The sequence below is a fragment of the Chlorocebus sabaeus genome, chromosome 11 (genome assembly GCF_047675955.1).
Source record: "Chlorocebus sabaeus isolate Y175 chromosome 11, mChlSab1.0.hap1, whole genome shotgun sequence".
Classification (NCBI taxonomy): domain Eukaryota; kingdom Metazoa; phylum Chordata; class Mammalia; order Primates; family Cercopithecidae; genus Chlorocebus; species Chlorocebus sabaeus.
Window position 1 is genome coordinate 110907040 of NC_132914.1, and position 15302 is coordinate 110922341.

The window sequence follows — 15302 nt, forward strand, 5'->3', positions numbered from 1 at the left end:
ATCTCCACATCACCCTAAGATTTGCCTCTTCCCTTAGGTTTCTTATTACTTATATGACTACCACATGCTAGTAGATTATCACTGTCTACAACCATTAAAATTGCTTCTACTTATTGAGCACCTATTCCATGCCAGACACTGTTACAGACCTGTCACCTAAATTTTAGAACAGTCTCAGAATGAAGGTATTAGCGCTACTTTGAAGGTGAGGAAATTGAAGTTCAGAGACATTAAGTGCCTCTTACTAGCCCAGGGTCACATTATTGGCACCCCTAGTAAGGGAAGTGCTCCCTTAAATGAACAAAACATAAAAGCAAACTGCTTGCATTTAATAATACAGCAGGAGGGACTGAGCACAGTAGCTCACGTCTGTAATCCCAGCACTTTGGGAAGCAGAGGCAGGAGGATCCCTTGAGCTCAGGAGTTTGAGACCAGCCTGGGCAACATGATGAGACCCCACCTCTACAAAAATAAAAATAAAAAATTAGCCAGGCATGGTGGTGCACGTCTGTAGTCCCAGCTATTCGGGAGGCTGAAGTGGGAGGATCACTTCAGCCTGGGAGGTGGAGGCTGCAGTAAGCTGTAATCACGCCACTGCACTGCAGCCTGGGCCACAAAATCAGACCTTGTCTTCATCATCATCATCATCATCATCATCAATAAATAAATAAATAAATAAATAAATAAATGAAGTATGAGGACGGGACTGAGATAGCTTTCAAATTCTCAGAGCAAAAATGGGAGAAGAAGTATGTGAGAAAAGGGGACTCATCCCCTCATTTATTCATCCAGAGTTTCCTAAGCAGCCACTATGTGCTGGGTGCTGGGGCTACAGCACTGGCTGTGCCAGATGTAGTTTCAATCCTCGTGGAGTTCACAGTCTCCTCGGGGAGGAGAGGCCACACACACAGGCCAATACACAAACCAAAACTTCCAGATTGTCACAAGTGCCCTGGTGAGTATGAGGAAGGTGCCAAGATAGAGAACTTCAAGATGGCCTTTTGAAAGCAGCTCTTTCCCTCCTTACAAATTCCCTCCCATCTGCTTCCTGGGATTCTCCCAAGCAGGTCACTTTTATCCTCAGTGCCCAGTGGTACAAGTTCATTTTCTCAAAAAGCTACCCTATTTCCCATAATGGTTCTAATTTCAGTCTCCCTAATCATTTTGGCTCATCTTCCTGTATTAATTAAACATTTACTGAGCACCGACTGTGCGTATGAGGATGGCCGTATAGTTCGCCCTGACTCTGTGATCACCCCCATGAACTCTATTATCCTGGGTGCCCAAAACCACGGTGACTGAGGTATGGGTCTACAATCCACGTGTTAATAGATTGTTAGAGCCATAAGGATCCTGGAGTTTATTTGCAGAGTTTGAAAGTTCACCAGCACTCTGGGAGGCTGAGGCAGGAGGATCGCTTAAGCCCAGGAGTTGGAGACCGGCTTGGGCAACATGATGAAACCCATCTCTACAAAAAATACAAAAATTAGTCGGGTGTGACGGTATATACCTATAGTTCCAGCTATTCAGGAGGCTGAGGTGGGAAGATCACTGAAGCCCAGAAGGGAGGTTGAGGCTGCAGTGGGCTGTGATCACACCACCACACTCCAGTCAGTGTGACAGAGTGAGACTCTGTCTCCAAAAAACAAACAAAAAAACCACAAATTCCTACAGAGGGCAGGCAGTCACCACGAAGGTGTGAAAAGTAGCTGGGTGGAAGACAACAGGGAATGGTGGAAACTGTGGTAAACTGGAGACCTCATACTCTGCTTAAAAGTAGGGACTACTACTCCTTTCCAGCACATGGCTGCCATGTGGAAATACAGGCCCAGCATGCATAGATTTTCCTATTTTTTAAGAACCCAGAAATTAAACAATTTTTGCAAACTCTCCCAACTTTTAAATGCTGGCAACTAATGCAACCAAAAATAAAAACTGAATGGGGAACACGGGGCTCATTGCCCATAGGCTGATCTGACTCTCCATCTATAACACTTCTTATGTTATAGATGGGGAAACTGAGGCTCAGAGCAGTGAGGTGGTTTGTCTAAGATTTTACAGGGCAGCTCAGTAAAATTGGCCCATTTTTCTTAGGACCAGAAGCCCATGGCACCTCTTTTCCAGGGTCACTAATCCCTTCCCAGGAACTCCAGGGCCAAGGAATCTCCCCGTAGATGGGGGCCAAAGTGGGAGGTGGAGGCAGAGCTTTTTCTAAGTTCAGGACTCAACATGGGCACCCACATTCTTGATGCATTTTTCAAAGCTGGAAAATGATTCCGAGTGTGTGGATACAAGAGTCCTCGTTTTCACTCCAGGTCTCCGCCTTTGTGTCTCTCAGTCTCTCTGTCTCTGTATCATCTATCTGTGTCTCTCAGTCCATTTCCTGGTCTCTCTTCTTTCTGTCTCTCTCATCGTTTCTGCCCATCTGTGTCTGTCTCTCTTCCCTTCCTCTCCTTTCCCTCTCCTTCTCTCTCTTCCTGCTTCTCTCTCCCGCTTCTGTCTCTCTGCTCTGTCCCTTCCTCTCTGTCTCTCTGCATCTCTCCCTTCATCTCTGCTGCTCTCCCTTACTCCCCTCCCACACCCCCGTCCCCCCGCAGGTCTCTCCTCTCCTGCCCTCTGAGTCCCTCCGGCCACCATGGAAAGGTTACTGTAAACGGGAAAGAAGCTGAGGGCAAAAGTAATCAACCCCCTGGCTGACCTCCGATCCCGCTCCCCACGCCCAGGCTGGCTCCAGCAGCGCCCCCTCCCCCGCCACAACCCCGGCCCCCCTCCCTCCCCACCCCCAGGTCCCCTTGCTGACAAAAGGCCTATCTTCTCTCTGCCTAAATGATTTAAATTCTAATCAAACATCATTTATAGTACATCTCGGAGCCGTCTCCTGGGAGCTGCTCCCACATGAGACGTTGCCATGGCAACCGGGGGGTCTTGTTTCAGAAATGTCAGATTGTATTATTGTCTTCACACTTCTCTGATAACCTGGTGTCTCTCTCTCTCTCTCTCCCGCTCCCTCACTCACACCACCATCCCCAGGATTTTATTTCTCCTCTTTCCCCCTCTTGCTGCCTCTCTAACCTCCATTCAACCCCCTAGACTCTTCCCAGGACCCCCCAGCCTTCCTCCAGCCCCAGGACAAAACGGCCTGATCGATTTCATCCTCCAGCCTCTCGCCAGGCCCAAGGCCCCCGCCCGTGCCCGTGCCTCTGGCCCTGGGGCCTCCTCCCTTTGGGAAAGGTGTCTTCCCCGCCACCACCCCTCATCTTCGGCAGACACGCTCCCCCCTCTAGGGGTTTGCTGGAGTGCTCTTCTGTCATTTTATTTTGCTAGATATGAAAATGAGACATAGATTTTTTCCAGCGATGCGTGTGTGAAGTTCTAATCTGGCTTTTCGGATTTTTTTTCTTTTTGGGGAGGAGGTAGTGGTGGGAGAAATCAGGCACCAGGCTCCTAACAGGATCCGAATGGAGAAGCAGAGCATGGGGCAAAAGATGTGATGGGGTGCATGCCCTTGTGCATGTGTGCATGTGTGTGTGTGCATGTCCGTGTGCATGTGTGTGTGTATGTCTGTGTGTGCATGTGCCTGAGCATATGCATGCAAGAGCATGCATGTGTGTATATGTGCTGATGTGAATGTGTGCCCGTGCTCATGTGAATGTGCGCTCATGCCCATGTATGCATGTGCGTCCATGCATGTGTATGCATGTATGTGTGTGTGCAGGCCAGTGCCCATGCATGCATTCATATGCATGCATGAGTGTGCCCATGCCCTATGTGCACTGTGTACATGCATGTGTGTGTGTTCGTGTGTGTCCATGTGGGCATGTGTACATGCATGTATGTGTGTGCATCTGCCTATGGCCATGTGTGTGCATGCATGTGTGTGACACAGCAGATATCTTCCCCAGCCTGGCTGTTGGCACCTAACAGACAGCTCTCAGGAGCCAGGCACTTGCCCTGGTTGTCACACAGTCCTTCCTGTGCTTAAATGGGCACATTTCAATGATATTTTCACATTTAGGTTAAGTTCTTCACCCTGTCTGCTGCGGAGATGCATTGGCCCTGCAATAGCCCAGAGAGATTTTTCTAAACCCAATAATCCCCTCATTCCACAGATGGGTAAGCTGAGGCCCCAGGAGGGGCAGTGGCATGTTCCAGGTCCAAGGTCACAGGAGGGCCAGAGGTGGCACTGGAGCTGAAGCCTCCCCGTGCCAGGCCACTCAGGAGACTGGCTGGGTCTCAGGGCTGGAACTGATGGAGCCCCACTGCCCCTCAGAGATGGCACCTTGGAGGCACAGGCTGGCAGCATTTGTGCAGCCCCTGCAGGCTCTTATGGGGCTGGCAATGATGCTCACTGCATGCCACGCACTGCTAAGCCATTACAAGAAGTACGTCATTGAATCCTCAGAACAACTAGGAGGAGGGTCTATCATTATCCCCATTTTGCAGCTGGAGACACTGAGGCTCTGAGTGGTGATGTGAGGCAGCCTAAGTTTGCAGAACCAGTAAATGGCAGAGGTGGGATTGTCTGTGGTTCTACAGTGCATCTTTTCCATTCACCACACTGCTTCCTGCAGTGAGGGCCAGAGAAAGCCCTACCCCCTTGAGCACTCGGAAGATGGGGAAGCGCATTCGGCTTTGTCCCTGACACCCTGAGAGTCACATCAGCAAGTTCAGGGACCAGCAGCAGTGGTCAGGAGCAGCAGTGTGGGGTGGAGGACCTGGGATGGAGCAACCACAAAACGTGATACAAAATGCTCCCCAAAATCTTATTCCCCTATTTCACAGATGAGGAAACTGAGGCTCAGGGACGGTCAGGAACTTGTAAAGGGCAAGGATGGTCCCCACCTGGGTCTGAGCAACTCTGGTGATTTCTACTGTGAAATGAGGAGGAGACAGCCTGGGTCTGCCTCTCCCTGGTTGAGTGACCCTAGGATCACTCCCTACCTGCCCGGAACCTCAGTTTTCCCATCTGTAAAATGGTGATCAAAAGGGTACAACCTATGTAGGATGGAAGCGAGGATGATGTGAGTTAACACTGGCCAGCACTGGTGCCTGGTGCAGGGAAGCCCTGGATAAAGCTCTGCGCGTGACGCATGTTTTGCAGCCATGAGTGCCTCTGCTTGGATCTAGGCCTCTTCTGTGGCTATTTTCTTTCTGCCCGTCCCCGCAGCTGAGTGAGGTCAAATCCTTAGCAGATGCCAGATTTCCCCCTTTCCCTCTTTTTACTTTTTGCCTATCTCCCCAGGGAATGGAGCCTGGAAGAGCAGTGAGCGGGTTCTTATGGGCCTTCCACCAGCCTAACCCCTATGCCTGGTACCTCTGCAGCCCCACCCCAGCACATGGTAAGAGAGAGAGGCTGCCAGGGCCCAGGGCGTGCCACCTGTGCAGCCACACATGGTCAATTCATATTACTTTTTTAACATTTTCATTTCTCATTGGATTTTAAGAAGTGTGGACCTGGTCTTGACCTAGACACAGCCAGACATGGAAAAACACGACCCGCTGTTTCTCACTGTCTCTCTGCTTTCTCAGTCTCTATGTCTCCCTGGGAGTGTCTCTAGATCTCTCTGTGTCTCTCACTGTCTCTGTGTCTCTCTCTCTGGTGTCTGCCTGTCTCTGTCTTGCTGGGTCTCTCACTGTCTGTCTCTGTGTCTCTCACTGTCTTTGTGTCTCTCTCTGGTGTCTTCTTGTCTCTGTCTCTGTCTTGCTGGGTCTCTCACTGTCTCTCTAGGTCTCTCAGTCTCTGTTTCTTTGTGTCTCTCACTTTCTGTGTCTTTCCTTGTGTCTCTCATTGTCTCTGTGTCTCTCTCTGGATGTCTCCCTATCTCTGTCTCTCTGAGTCTCTGACTGTCTCTATGTCTCCCTGGGAGTGTCTCTGTATCTCTCTGTGTCTCTCTCTGGATGTCTCTCTGTGTCTGTCTCACTGGGTCTCTGGATCTCTCAGTCTCTGTGTCTCTCACTGTCAATGTCTCTTTCTGTGTCTCTCACTGTCTCTGTGTCTCTCTCTGGGTGTCTCCCTGTCTCTCGTTGTCTCTCCTTACCTCTCTGTGTCTCTCACTGTCTCTGTGTCTCTCTCTGGATGTCTCCCTGTCTCTGTCTCTCTGGGTCTCTCGTTGTCTCTCCTTACCTCTCTGTGTCTCTCACTGTCTCTGTGTCTCTCACTGTCTCTGTGTCTCTCTCTGGGTGTCTCCCTGTCTCTCATCGTCTCTCCTTACTTCTCTGTGTCTCTCACTGTCTCTGTGTCTCTCCCTGGGTGTCTCCTTGTCTCTGTCTCTCTGAGTCTTTTGCTATCTCTCCGTACCTCTCTGTGTCTCTCTCTGGGTGTCTCCCTGTCTCTGTGTCTCTCCCTGTCTCTGTCTCTCTGGGTCTTTTGCTATCTCTCCTTACCTCTCTGTGTCTCTCACTGTCTCTGTGTCTCTCACTGTCTCTGTGTCTCTCTCTGGGTGTCTCCCTGTCTCTGTCTCTCTGGGTCTTTTGCTATCTCTCCTTACCTCTCTGTGTCTCTCACTGTGTCTGTGTCTCTCTCGGGGTGTCTCCCTGTCTCTGTGTCTCTCCCTGTCTCTGTCTCTCTGGGTCTTTTGCTGTCTCTCCTTACCTCTCTGTGTCTCTCACTGTCTCTCTCTCTCTCTGGGTGTCTCCCTGTCTCTGTGTCTCTCCCTGTCTCTGTCTCTCTGGGTCTTTTGCTGTCTCTCCTTACCTCTCTGTGTCTCTCACTGTCTCTCTCTCTCTCTGGGTGTCTCCCTGTCTCTGTGTCTCTCACTGTCTCTCTAGGTCTCTCACTGTCTTTGGGTGCCTCTCTGGGTCTCTCACTCTCTCTCTGTATCTACCTCTGGGCCTCTCTCAGGGTCTCATTGTCTCTCTGGATCTCTCACTGTCTCTGTATCTCTCTCTCTGGATCTCACTGTCTCTCTGTCTCTCTCTGGGTCTCTCACTGCCTCTGGGTCTCTCGCTATCTCTCTGTATCTCTCTCTGGGCCTCTCTGTATCTCCCTCTGGGTCTCACTGTCTCTCTGTCTCTGACACCGGGCGTACGACCGAGCCCCAGGGACAGCATGTGGAAGCGAGAGAGACAGGGAGAGAGACAAGGCGTCCCCGAGTCGCCGAGTCCCAGCCGGAGAGCGAGGAGGCGCCCTCGGGGTCCCCGCCCCCGCCCCCACCCGGCCCCCGCGCCGCCCCCCGCATGTTTGTCCAGGGCAGGCCGCATTGATCCGCCGCGGCCGCAACACCGTCTGATAAATCCCGGCCGCGGTAATGAACCTCCCCGCACACCGCTCACAAAGCACACACTAGCCCTGGCCCCAGCGGTTAATATTTAACTGAATAAGGGCCATAAATATGGAAAATGGGACTTTTAATTAAATAAGCAGCTTTTAAAAGGGCCCTTGGGCGGGAGAGGCTTTTGTTTAAATATGATTGATTTGACATGTCCTTTAACTCTCACACTCTCCCGAGCTCCCTTCCGACGTTAACTCTTGGCCCCCAGCCCCGGTAGCAAGTTGGCGAGGCCAGATCCTGTTCTGCTGGAGGGAGGGGGCTCCCTGCTGGAGGAAGCGGGGTACGGTGGGAAGGAGGTGCCCTGGGGACTGGGACTGAAAATCCGGCTGCCCCGGCCCTCGCATTTGGCTTCACCCCCACTACAAGCTGCCTCCATTTCGCAGAATGTGTATTTCACCCTAAAAGAAGGGGCGAGTGGGGTAACATGCCTCCAGATCCGGGGGCATAGGTTCCCTTTTAAAAGCCACGCCACCAGCTGCCGGTCCTTTGGCGGCTCAGCTGGTGGTCCCTCTGTGCCTCAGTTTCCCCATCTGTAATATGAGGATAACAACAGCACCTACTCCACAGGGCTGTGTTCAGATTAAGCACATCCCAGACCATGGGAGGGCCCACAGTGCTTGCCAGGATTCCAGCTGAGGGCTCTGTGACTGCTGCGAGGCGCGAGGCCACAGAAGCAGCTTGATGGGCACATTCCCGTATTTAGCGCCGACCTCTCATTTGCATTTTTCACTGAGCCCCGCAAAGGAAGTAGCTGGTTCTACTCATACTCACCCAGAGGCTCACAATCTTGGCAGCTTATGACTCATCTGAGGAGCCTGGAATGCTCCAATTTCAGGCCGGGAAGAATTCAGCAGTCAAGGAGATCTGTCTGCTGCCTCCAAGCTAATGGCCTTTACCTTTCAAAACTTTTCAAAAAAAAAAAAAGAAACCATATCCTATTATAAATTAATATTCATGAAGCACCTTCCATATACCAGATTCTGCACATGCCTGACCTCAGAACCCTGTCGTCTGCCCTGCTTCCTGGGTGAGGAGGGATCTGATGCCCAGAGAAGCCAAACAGCCAGTCCAGAGTTGCCCAGCTAAGGAGCAGCTGGGCTGCTTTGCCTCTAGTGCCTTAAGACCCCTGTGGACCTAGCCTGGTGCAGGCCTATGCCCTGGGACTCATGTCTGATCTGGTCCTGGCTTCTCTGAGCTGATGTAGAAGTCACCTCCCTGGATAATTCTGACATTCTCCATTACCTAAGGAGGGGGATGATGGTGGTCACACAGCCTCGTAATTTATCAAGACTCTGCCCCTTATGCCTAACCGCCATTTCTTCCTCTCCCCAAGTCATGTAACTTAGTTTTTGCTTATTCCCACTCACAGACTGCCTCTTCCAGGAAGTCTTCCCAGATGCACTCTGCTTGTTATGGTGGATCCCTTTTCTAACTCTTCCAGTATTGGTGAGTATAGCGAGCATAGTATTTGACAGCGTTCTATTGCATTGTCATTTCCTGTAACCATTCATTCACACAGTCAATTACCATTTATTAATGACCTATTATTTTATTTCTCCAACTTTAAGGTGAACTTTTTTTTTTCTTTTTAACATTTTGAAACTGGGATCTAGTACATGTATAACACCCATTTTTACTTGCTCTGGCACATTGGAAGGCTGAGGCAGGCAAATCACTTGAGGTCAGGAGTTTGAGACTAGCCTGGCCAACATGGCAAAACCCTGTCTCTACTAATAATACAAAAATTAGCCGGGCATGTGATACATGCCTATAGTCCCAGCTACCCAAGAGTTCAAGGCACAAGAATTGCTTGAACTTGGGAGGCGGAAGTTGCAGTGAGCAGAGATCACACCACTGCACTCCAGCCTGGGTGACGGAGCGAGACTCCATCTTAAAAAAGAAAAAGAAAGAGAAATACTCTAGTTAAATGGATGCTGCCTCTTATAATGGATGGCATTTTCAGACTGTGGAAATAAAGCGTTGTGCCCAGCCCTGTGCCGGGTGTTGGAAGAATTGGGGGAAATCAGATAGACTTTTACTTTGCTTTCTGCTCCCTGAAAACTTACTGTCTACAGCAGAGTATATTAAGAGAGGACCCTTCAGCTGGGCACGGTGGCTCACGCCTGTAATCCCAGCACTTTGGGAGGCTGACGTGGGCGGATCACCTGAGGTCAGGAGTTCAAGACCAGCCTGGCCAACATGGTGAAACCCCATATTTACTAAAAATACAAGAAATTAGCTGGCTGTGGTGGCAGGCGCCTGTAATCTCAACTACTCGGGAGGCTGAAGCAGGAGAATCGCTTGAACTTGGGAGGCGGAGGTTGCAGTGAGCCGAGATCACGCCATTGCACTCCAGCCTGGGCAATAAGAGCGAAACTCTGTCTCAAAAAAAAGAAAGCACCCTTCTTTCTAATTCCCAAAACTCTCAATTCTCACTCATTCACTCTTTTACACTTTTACTTAACCCCCTGAATTCTCATGGCCAAAAACGTGTGCCTCTCTTCCCAGGAATGGGGTGATTTTAGTGAAGGCAAGAGGTTATAGACATTAAGTGTTTATGTTCTGCCACGCCCTGTCCTAAGATTGATCACATATTATCTCATTTAATCCTCACCACAACCTAACAAGGTGAGTGCTACTGGAATCACTACCAGCTTGCAGATGATGAAAGGAGGTTCAGAGATATTAAGTAACTGGCCCAAGGCCACACAGCCAGTGAGTGACAGAGCCAGAGTCAAATTCAGGCAGGTCTGGCTCCAGAGGCCTCACCCCTAACCTCAGTTCTTTTGACCCTTCTTTCATCCTCCCCCACTGCACCTGCGAGCTCCAGGCCCATCACAGAAAGGAGGTTCAGAAGCTCATCTTCTATCAACAGTGCAAGGGGGAGAGAGCCCCAAGAAGAAAATGGAAGCAGACGGTCTCCCAGAGGGGCTGTAATCAAAGGTGTCATGTAGAGAAAGCTGGAAGAGCCAGAGAACTCCATCAGGAGGTTGGCCTGGTGCTCTGTGACTAGTGACTAGTCTGTAGGAGACCTCTCCTTTGGCGGGATGTCGAGTGCCAAGTCCCCAGGGCCAGCTGCAAGGACAGTTTATGGTTCATGCACCCCTCTATAGGGGCGGCCAGCAGGCTGAGGATGGTCAGCAAAACTCCCTATCTCTGTGCCAGCACATCTGTTGCCATGGTAACTCCTCTCAGGCATCACCCGGTTCTAGGTCTGTTTCCCGGGCTCAGTGCTGGGGTAGGTAGGGCTGAGGCTGGTTTTGGGGTTGGGGCACAGGGTTGGTGCTGGTGTTGGGGAAGAGGCACAAGGGCCATTTCTCATGCAGACCACCCACCCATGGCGGTGGCAGGGGGTTGGGGAGCACTGAGCAAGGCATCTGTATTCCTTCCTTGTAAGCCCAGAGCAACAGGGGACAAAACCGTGTGTTGAGTACATTTGAGAAGAGACCTCCACCCTAGAGAATCTCCTCCCTACACCCCTCAGGCTAATGGTTGGGGCCCTGCACATTCCACTTTCCCGGTGACTCTTCTGCCAGCTCCGTTTCTGGCCAGCACTCAGATGCACTCACTGTCATATTCTCGTGGACTGTTGTCCTCCTAACAGACATCCCTATCTGGCAATCTGTCCCCATGGATCCATCCTCTACAGGTGAGCTTCATTTATCTGTTTATATAGAAACAAAGTCTCACTCTGTCGCCCAGGCTGGAGTGCAGTGGTGCCATCATAGCTCACTGTAACCTTGAATTCCTGGACTCAGTGATCCTCCCATCTCAGCCTCCTGAGTAGCTAGGACTACAGGTTTGTGCCACCACACTTGGCTAATTATTTTATTTTTGTAGAAATTGGGGTCTTGCTCATTGCCCAGGCTGGTCTCGAACTCCTGGCCTCAAGCCATCCTCCTACCTTTCACTTTTGAGTAGCTGGAACTATAGGTGCGCACCGCCAAGCCAAGCTAATTAATTTTTTGGTTTTTTTTTGAGAGACAGGATTTTGCTGCATTGCCCTGGTTAATCTTGAACTCCTGGCCTCAAGCAAACCTCCCCGCAAGGCCTCCCAAAGTGCTGGGATTAAAGGCATGAGTCACTGCACCCGGCTGCAGGTGTGTTTTCTTGAGCCAAAGGCCTCCACTTGCCCTGTCCCTCCCTACTCCTTCCCCCAAGCACTGGCCCATCCAGGCCTCCCTCCACTCACTCCAGGCCACATCTATGCTGTGGGCAACATGACGCCCATCAGGCCCAGGAAACACCGGAAATCAGTGAAGCAGGGAGCAAAGGTCGGGGTGAGGCCAACTCTTTTTGGTGTCAAAGGAGATTACGAGTCCGGCTCTCAAAGTTGAGGGCTGGGGCCAAAATCAGCCTGTGATCCCAAGTGGAATGAGTTCAGAGGTCGCCAGCTGGTTCCTTTGTGTGTCAATATTAACATGAGAGTCACCTAATTGGGGTGGGTCAGCCAGTGGCCAGAGCCAGGACACACATCAGAAGAGAAAGGGCCTGATCATGCCCCAGGCAGTGTTGGGTGCTTGGCATAAGCCAGCTCATTCATTATATTAATATTACTACTAATAATACTAATATAGGAGTAGTAGAAGAATAGCATTAGCCACATACATTGAGTCTCTATTAAATTCAGGCTTGGTGGCTGGCACTTAATTCATTAAATAGCCTCATCGTTCCAACCTCTCTAAGAATTAGATTCTGTTGCTACCCCATCCTACAGTCAAGGAAACTGAGGCACTAAATGGTAAACCAGTGAGCCGTGTTCACACAATGCGAAGGGAGGAGCAGGGACTTGGACCCAGCCAGTCTGTCTCCTTGCAACACAGGGATGACATCTCCATTTTATTGATGAGGAAAGCAAGTCTTTGAGATGGATCAAGGCTGTCTAAAGCCACACAGCTAGTCAGTGACAGGGATGAGTTACAAACCCAGGTAGGCCCTCTCCGGAGCCCACAATATCCTTATTTAATTTTATTCTTTTCCTGTCTCAAGAAAAGAATAAAAGGCTGGCGTGCCTCTCATATCTCAAAACTCAGTAGCCTCATGAATAAAATGGGGATATCAATAACCCCCTCAGTGCAGATGCAACATGAAAATATGTGTTAAACCTTTGCACATGCTGTTCCTTCTGCACAGAATGCTTTTCCTTGTTAAAATTAGCATCTTCTTTGTTAACCTAGCATCTAACCTGCATTCTAGGCCACAGTACAGTGGCATCATCATGGATCACTGCAGCCTTGAACTCCTGGGCTCAAGTGATCCTTCTACCTTAGCCTCCTGAGTAGCTGTGAGGACAGGTGTGTGCTAATTAACCAGTCCTTGCTAATTTTTAAACTTTTAAAAATAGAGACAGGGGTCTCACTATGCTGCCCAGGCTGGTCTCAGACTCCTGGCCTCAAACAATCCTCCTGTCTAGGCCTCCTGAGTCACTGGGATCACAAGTATGACCCACCACACCCAGCCTTCATCTCATTCCTTTTAAGCTCATCCCTTGTATGGGTTCTTTGAAGGCCACTTGTCCTTCTGTGTGCCACTGTTCCTGCCTTCTTGGACCTAAGGGAACAGTGACTGTCCATTGACTGATAGATGAAGACCTGCCATCTGCATGGCTCAGGCTAGTCATATAGAGACCAATGCTCATCTCCATTGGTTTTGGGTCGGATGAACCCATGTGGACACTTGCTGGAATCATAGCATCCTAGTAATTTCAGATGCCCACTTCTATGTAGGCTGAGTCCAAAGAAACACTACTTACCTAAAACTTTTCTTTTTTCAATTTTTAATTTTTATCTTTGGAGACAAGGTCACCCAGGCTGGACTACAGTGACAGGATCCTAGCTCACCGCAGCCTCTAACTCCTGGGCTTTAGCCATCTTCCTACTTCAGCTTCTCAAGTAGCTAGGACTACAAGGATGCACCACCATACCCGGCTAATTTTTAAATTTTTTTTGTAGAGATGGGGGTCTCGCTATGTTGCCTAGATTGCTCAAGCAATCCTGCCATGGCCTCCCAAATCACTGGGATTATAGGCCTGAGCATCCGACCCCCTAAAACTTCTGATTACAGTCTAGTACAATAGCAGTTAATGCATTGACCATTTCTTAAAGGCCTGCTCTGTGCAGGGTACTGGAGATATAGTGGTGAGCAGAAACTGACACTTCCCTGTCCCCCTGGAACTTACATTCTAGTGGGGGAGGTGGACATTAATCACACAGTCGTGCCTAGAACGACACATTGATTCAGTAATGCAAGCTCTAGACGATGCCACAATTTCACAGAGCAACTGGCCTTGGCCAACAAGGTTAGGGAGATAGCTCTGACAAAATGACTCGTGAGCTGAGACTCTGAAGTTGAATAGATGCTAAGTCAGCAAAGAAGAGAAGGAAGAGCATTCTGTGCAGAAGGAACAGCATGTGAAAATGTTTAACAAACGTTTTCTGTTTCATCTGCACTGTGAGGGGAGATATTAATATCCCCACTTTATAGATGAGGCTACCGAGGCTTTGAGAGATGAAAGGCCTTGCCTAAGGGCTTCAGGTCCGGAGGGAGCAGCAGGAATTTGATCCAAATCCACCTGCCTCGGCCTCAGCAGTCTGATGCCACATTTGACACTCTTCCACACTGGTGCTTAGAAATAGCATCACATGGCCGGGTGTGGTGGATTAAACCTGTAATCCCAGCACTTTGAGAGGCCGAGGCAGGTGGATCATTTGAACTCGGGAGTTCGAGACCAGCCTGGCCAACATGGTGAAACCCCATCTCTACAAAAAATACAAAAATTAGCTGGGCGTGGTAGCACACACCTGTAATCCCAGCTACGTGGGAGGCTGAGGCATGAGAATCACTTGAACCCGGCAGGCAGAGGTTTCAGTGAGCCCAGATTGTGCCTCTGCACTCCAGCCTGGGCGACAAAGCTAGATCACGCCACAAAAAAAAAAAAAAAAAAAAAAAAAAAAAAATATATATATATATATATATATATATGGCATCACATGATGTTGGGAGGAAAGCTTCTTTTGGGAAAAAAAATAATGCAAACGAGCCAGACAGTTGTGTCAGACAGAGCTTTTTAAGTTGCTGTAGTAAAAACCCAACTCACACCGACTTAAGCAAAAAAAGGAAATGTATTGTCCCATGTAACAAGAATCCAGGAATGGAAGACTTTAGGCTTAGCTGGACCCAGAGGCTCAAACAAGATCATCAGGGCTTTGTGTGTGTGTCTCTCTTCCCCTGATACTGCTTCCTGGGTATTGGCTTCCTTCTCACGTCCCACGAGACGGCCCCTGGAAGTCTCTTGCTTACCCCTTTCTCACCGTTAGCAGTTGCAGAATTTCGAGAGATTCCTCTTTTCCAGCCACTCCAGGGAAATGTCCCTGGCTTGGCTCTGATTGGACCAACTTGGTCATGTGCCCATCCCAAGGCCAATGAGTGTAGTTAGAGAGCTGTAATGTTCTAATTGGCCAAACCTCGGTCACATGCCTATCCTGGAACCAATCAATGAGGCCAGGGACTGGACTCCTTTGGCGGGTACTGGGTCATGTGATCACCCTTGTATCTGAAAATAGGTTCAGCCTCATCCAAACTCCACAGACTGAGAATGTAGGAAAATAGGAACAAGGAATAGGGAATGCTGGAAAGAAAAAAAAAAAAAAAAAAAAAAGACTGGACCTGCAAAAAACTCAAAATAGAAAAGTCAGCTAGGCGTGGTGGCTCACGCCTGCAATCCCCACACTTTGGAAGGCCGAGGCAGCTGGATCACTTGAGGTCTGGAGTTCGAGACTAGCCTCTCCAACATGGTGAAACCCCGTCTCTACAAAAAATACAAAAATTAGCTGGGCGTGGTAGCACATGCCTGTAATCCCAGCTACTTGGGAGGCTGAGGCATGAGAATCACTTGAACCCGGGAGGCAGAGGTTGCAGTGAGCCAAGATCACGCCACTGCACTCCAGCCTGGGTGACAGGGTAAGAATCTGTCTCAAAAAAAAAAAAAGGAAAAGAAAAGAAAGCTTGGGTTTTACTGAACACAGGGATACT

The 15302-nt window shown here is 49.6% G+C and overlaps 1 long non-coding RNA gene across 1 annotated transcript in view; it reads right to left on the bottom strand.

Annotated features, from left to right (window-relative positions):
- Positions 1 to 14639, bottom strand: part of LOC119623827 (uncharacterized) — a 29426-nt gene extending 14787 nt beyond the window's left edge. The window contains exons 1-2 of the long non-coding RNA XR_005239855.2: positions 14571 to 14639; positions 8043 to 8176 (exon numbers count right to left, since the gene is read on the bottom strand). This is a non-coding gene — a long non-coding RNA (uncharacterized lncRNA). The remainder of the gene's footprint in view (positions 1 to 8042; positions 8177 to 14570) is intronic.
- Positions 14640 to 15302: the final 663 nt, after the last annotated feature.